The sequence below is a fragment of the Dreissena polymorpha genome, chromosome 7 (genome assembly GCF_020536995.1).
Source record: "Dreissena polymorpha isolate Duluth1 chromosome 7, UMN_Dpol_1.0, whole genome shotgun sequence".
NCBI lineage: Eukaryota > Metazoa > Mollusca > Bivalvia > Myida > Dreissenidae > Dreissena > Dreissena polymorpha.
The window spans coordinates 59,900,809-59,907,261 of record NC_068361.1 but is presented as its reverse complement, the minus strand read 5'-3'; positions in this window follow the sequence as shown (position 1 = coordinate 59,907,261).

The following is a 6,453-nucleotide window of genomic DNA, read 5'->3' as shown; positions in this document are numbered from 1 at the left end:
TGTGGCGAGCAAATTTCCATCTGATTATTTCGCTTACAACATCAAACGATTGATTTTAACATATACTAGTTGCTGCATGCACACACTCAATAGCTTCTTGTAGATCTAACCGATAATTTTGTATTTTTCAAAAAGAGATGGAGCCAAGATAATTTTAAAGGTTATGTCAGCATCTAAAGACTGAAATAAACTTGTATGCGTAAATAGTTCCAAAGATATTAACTTTGACAGATATATGGCCAAGGAACACATTTTTATTGAAATAGAGAATAATAGGTTGGTGACGTGGATGAAGAATGGTTATCTGGCAAGTCGGAGTAAGTTATCGGGTGAGCCGAAGGCGAACCCGATAAGATCCTCCGGCGAGCCAGATAACCATTCTCCATCCACGTCACCAACCTATTATTCTATTTATCCTGTCACATTTACAACATTCGTTGAAATGTTTCTTAAGTATATAGTTTTCCAGTATTTTGTGTTTAAATATTTAATATAGGAAAAAAGCACGCCGCAGCAAAAACATTGTGACGTCACGTCATGCAAAACGCTTAGGCTAGCTTCCGTCTTGTTAAACAACACTGAAATCGAGTCAATCGTTATTAATTTAATGCACAAAGACGAAATTATGCTGTTAAAAAAATAATTTTTAAACTAACAGTACTTTACACGTATGCTGTATTTTTTTAAATTGAAAACAAGTCTATTTTATAAATAGAAAATAGTACAGGCGTGCGCATGCGCGGACAGCAACTGACGGATATTCGAGGTCACGTAATCATCTAGCCTAATATCTTTTGGGATATTAGGTTACCTAGTTATCGGGCTCATTTAAAGGCTTGTGACAGGATAAAATCAGATATCTGCCTATGTTTAAAACATATAAACGTTTATAGTTATGGAGATACTAATTAATAAGATTAAAGACCTAGGCAGATTTTTTTTTTTGAAAAGTACATATATTTGCTATTTCTAAAACTTTATTGTTTTGTAATTAATATTTCTTATTTAAGTATCATTTTAAAGATAATACATAAATTTATAGCCGAAATAAAGTTTGTGATTTTAACTAAAATTGGTCCGGAATTATTTATAAGCGAAACTCAGTAATGTTTCAGGTAGAGGCAAATGAAATGAATTAGTACAGGCGATATTCATTAGCGAAAATTTCTAAGATGTCAGAACATGGCTGAGTTTTTTTTATTCAAAAATGCATATCTTCTTTTGCCTTTAACTTTATTATATGATTTAAATACATTTACTGGTAAAATCAAAGTCTGTAGCCTAAAAGCAGTGTTTGTGTTACTCTCAATATGTACGTAACTGATTTCTCGCTTTATTTTATTTTCTTAACAACATATACATTTACGAAACAAATGTTCAACATGACACATTTTGAGCCTTAAGTAAACTTAAATAGTTGCAATAATGTTCGATTCATTCCATAAACGTATTAACTTCTTTATGAAATTTTCTTTTTAAGGTTCAGATCCAAAATAAACACAAACAACTCGAACAAAAAAGTGATTTTTTTCTTTGTTAATTTCGTATTGTCAATTTAAGCAATATAATTGTCTTTATCGAGGTACGAAAGGATTCCCTCAGTGGAAGACGATGTCCCAAGAGTGGATCAAAAGTATTAATTGGAAATATGTCTGTGATACCACATTCTGCAAACGTGAAGATGCCGTCATTAAGATGAGATACCATGAGTAACCTTGAAATAACATATACAATTACAATCAAGGCCTAATTCATGCTGAATTTAATGACTTTTTAAAAATGCAGATTAACTTTGTTTCTATTAATCACCAAAATACTGATAAAAATATTTATTTAAAAAATACCAACTATTATGAGATGATCAAATCGATTACTATTTAAATCTGCTAATATATAAAATAAAATCGCATCACTTCCTTTAAATGTTCAGGGACCTATACAAACATAAGGACCCTGTATTGTTATTCAGTACCGTAATGGCGGCGCATGCGAGTATTCAGGGGCGGAAATCCGGGAGTAATCGATTTCTGGGATTGTCTATATCAGGTTGCAGGATTACGTGACTTAATGGGTTTGGATGTTAATAGATGTTAACACACCGGTCAGTGATGCTTTTTTTATATTACTTTTTAAAACAATGTTTCTGAAGAATCTGAACCAGTGCATAAAAGACAGTTTTTTTATGCGGCTTATGACAATGTTAAAAACATCAAAATTACTTTATTTAATAAGCCTGTGTTCTTGGTCAATAATTCGATGTGTACACAACGCATATACACGGTTATGCTGCACACAACGTGAAATTTTGGCACCGATTTCAGACGTATTCAATAATTTATTCTAAAATCTATCTTGATAACACGTCATAACTGGTAATCTGTAGTGACGACTTTCCAAGAGTGCAGAAGAAGACAGTAACTGAAATATCATTTGTTGTGCTTGTGTTGATTTTAAGTTTAGAACTATATGTATAAGCTTATAAATACGTATATTGCAAAAAATGTCTTCCATTTGAACACATGTGCACATCTTCATCCGTTGCTTCAAACAATACATAAGAAGCGAAATTATAATCAGTTTCCATTAAATTATCTTCTAGACTTCCTTTTAAATCAAGGAACGTGAGTTACATCGCAGCAGACTGTTGCCTATGATTGAGATTCAGAATGTTGTTTTAATTGGAAGCAAAGCATCTCACATGCTTATGCATTGACACTTTTCGGTGCTTTTTTGCTAATTCGACCGACTTTTTCCGAGTGAAGATTTAACAGATTCGTAATCTGTGTTCTTGTTTTCGTCCAATATAGAAACCAGTAATTCAAGTTTATCACATCTGTAGTGGTTCGTTCAATTCAAAATGTGTCCGCTAGGTGTAATATTTGTTTTAAACTGTAACAACATTATACATATTTCTCAATCTGAAGAAATTTGTGGTTTGCATATAAACGGTCGGCCATCTATTCGTTTAGTATGGCGTCAAAAAAGTGTTAATGCACTCCCTATATTGCGAAGCACTATTCGATAATAACGCTTTTAGAGCTGCAATTGGCGCGACGTACAATCGGGTAACTCTGTTACATAAATATGAGCCGCAAAACGACGCTTTCTTAATTATTTGTTAACTAGATGTGCTAGCAATTTATGAGTAGTTGGCTGATTTTAAGTCATACTGAATTATCTTATCGCTTCCGTCAATACACGAACGTGCTTGTCGTTAAGTAATCATATTTGCGTAGATATGTGAAGAACGTTTATCATAGCAGATTGACCTCCTGCGATAAACTTAATATCTCTGTTAACATTCGAAATAAAAAGGCCGACCACGAGACCTCATCTATCTTTTAAAATGTCACAATCATACTGCGCACTAAGAGATAACGTTCGTGGGAAGTGAAAATAATGTGACAAATTTGGTATGTTTCATAAAGTATTAATAGTGACTCAGCGTGAACTTACACGGTAGACAAGTCAATACTTTTTACCACTCAGTCCACCTTCCCGTTTATAAGAAGAATTTGTTTCGATAACAAAAATAAACTTTGTCTTCCATATAATATATCTCAGGTTACACTATAATGACGATATGCAAATTAAAAGAAGTAACTTTATTGATTCGGAGTACACGTACGTGTTGTGTATTTACAATGTTGTGTCATGGAGAAACGTTTTGTAAATGAAATACGCACTTTGTAACTACTTAACATCTCAAGAAAATCGATAATGTTGAAACCTTTCAATCGATAATATTAAAAACCCTTTTTTACCAACCACCCCTGCACACCTGACTGGGGTTGTGATTGTCGCTAGAATGCCTTAAGACATCTCTAAAGACGAAATAGACGCAGGAGCAACGGAAAGCAAATTACGCAGTAATGAGGTATAATGCTCGCCAAGAACTTAACGTGGTCGACATGAAGACGCCAATCATCGAATTTGCCCCCTCCCCATCCTGTGCGGATCGACCAATACCGAACCGGTTGTAAAGCAGTGTCGTTATTAAAAACTCGCGACTGATCGGCACAGAGAGCATCAGTATTTCCATTATTGTTTCAAGGATAGCATTTTTAAAGTACTTTCTTGGTGGCTAAAGCTTCGTGTGATAACAAGGGGGTCAACTTATCTAAGGCGCTGTCATGATAACTCAAAATCTAAATTGTTCTGAGTATATAGAGTTCTCAAGGTTTCAAAATATAATTAAAATGAAAATTATCCCAACAGCCATGATTTTTGACCATGACAAACACATATCATTCCAATTCATTCGGATATCATGGCAACACCAGTTTTAATATCTTGAACAAGTTTGATGGATGCATAACAAATACGACTTGCATTATAACCAATTTTCCATGCAGATTAGGTATATTTTGATGATAAAATATTTATATAAAAAACATTCCATTGTACGTGCAAATACACCAATAGATTGCATTGTTATCTTTTTGAAGGAAAAAATGTTTACAATGTATGTACATGTATAATGTTTGTTTTTTAGTGATATTAAATAATTAAAAAAAAATCAATATGTTTACATGGAACCCACACAGATCAGAAAGGAAATACCCAACCAAACGTGGAAATTAAATTTCAGCCCAAAGCGTAAGTAAACAAGCTGTATGAGCTAAATTGGATATTTGCAAATGTGTGCATGCCATTGAACACATATGAACTCGTAGCGGAAATGCGAGCAAGAGAAGCGGATTTCACCTAGTGATCTAGTTTATGAGCCAGTGACAATTTTGTGTGTAACCTTTAATTGAAAATTCAACTTGCCTTAAATGAGTAAAAAATCCATGTCATAAACATCATGTTTGTGTTATTTGTTTTTCATTCCACTGATTATGTACGCTGCATTGCGTTGATTATTACTGCTAAATTCTTGTGACCATATTTATGTAGTGATTCACAAACGAAATTATTTGTTGGCTGATATGTACAATGTTTACAGGTCCCATCATAGTAAAGTTGTCATTACAAATTTTCCGAAATTTGGCAAAAAGACAGTGCTGAGCTAGGATGACCCCTTATTCCTTGTTCAATAAATGATATATTTCAAATAAAGAAGTCCGACATTTGTAAACAACAGACACGGCTGCATATGAGGACACTGTTGTTGTTTATTTGGCTGATTGGTAAGTCTGACACTTGGGGATGTTAAATGCCGTTTACCTCTTTTCTGTTTTCAGCTATTGTAATTAAAACGTTTTAAACTAAGAATGAAGTATTTCCTTGCTGTTTTGTTGAAATAAATTATATCACACAGATGTAAGTAAAAATAAATTGACACACATTGTGGTCAACTGAATTTATTATTTAGTCCAGTTGATTAAAAATAGCTTCATAGACTGCATGAACATTTTATTCGTGAAAACTGCAATAAACGTGGCCTTTACATGGTGTACATTCTTGTTCTTATATTTTAAATTTTAATGTGTACTCTATTTTTTTTTTATCTCACATGACCCTGTTTCGAACTCGGCAATGTTTTTATTAAGAGAAATATTTTGATCACATTTTAATGAAGATGACAATACTTTGTCAATATTTAAGAGGAACAAATAATCTTATTAAATTTCATGACGATTGGGCAAAGAATCATCTGGTGTGCGACCTTGTTTTACGTCTTTCGTGACTGAGTTTCAATCAATGGCGAGACATTATTGAGACAAATATTTTGACACTGTTTAATTAAGACTTTGCACTATACGATGTGCACTACACAATATATTTCTTTAGTTGACAATTTTACCAAGTTTTGACCAAAATGTGTTCACACATGTGTCATTATATTTGACCTAATTACTTAACGTTTTACCCCAAGTGACACAACTTTGTAATTGAAAGCGATATTTTTTGAAACAATGTTCTAACCATGTTTTACGAAGATTGGGCAATACATATTGCCTATTATACACATTTATAATTTTGTTTAAATAATATACCTGGTGAAGTAGTTGTTGATTCAGTTTCAATTAGGACAAAGCTCTGACCGTGTTTCCTGAAGATTGAAACAAATGTTCTGATTAAGTTTCACGAAGATGTAACATTTTATTCGACCTATGACTTTTTTAACCGATCGTTATCAAGTTTCGCAATCGGCCGCTATATTATAATGACAATTGCTTGACAACGTTTTATGAAGATTTGTTTAAAATGTGGCGTCTGGTAATAAAGCGACCACAGAATATCAGAACATTAACGTTGTGCTAAGTCTTTATAAATCATATGGCCAATTGAGCATGACCAGGTCTTACCAAAGGGGCATACTTTTACTAAACGTAGTAGAAGACCACTATACGATATTACACACAAGATAAACGTCTTACCCTTGTGGATTCAGAAAAGATTTTGAAAGTTTAAATTCTTCAAATCTTCTTTTTGCTCTAGTGACCTACATATGCAATCGACCGGAACAATGTTTAATACTTTTAGTAGAAGGGCGTCCAAATAATA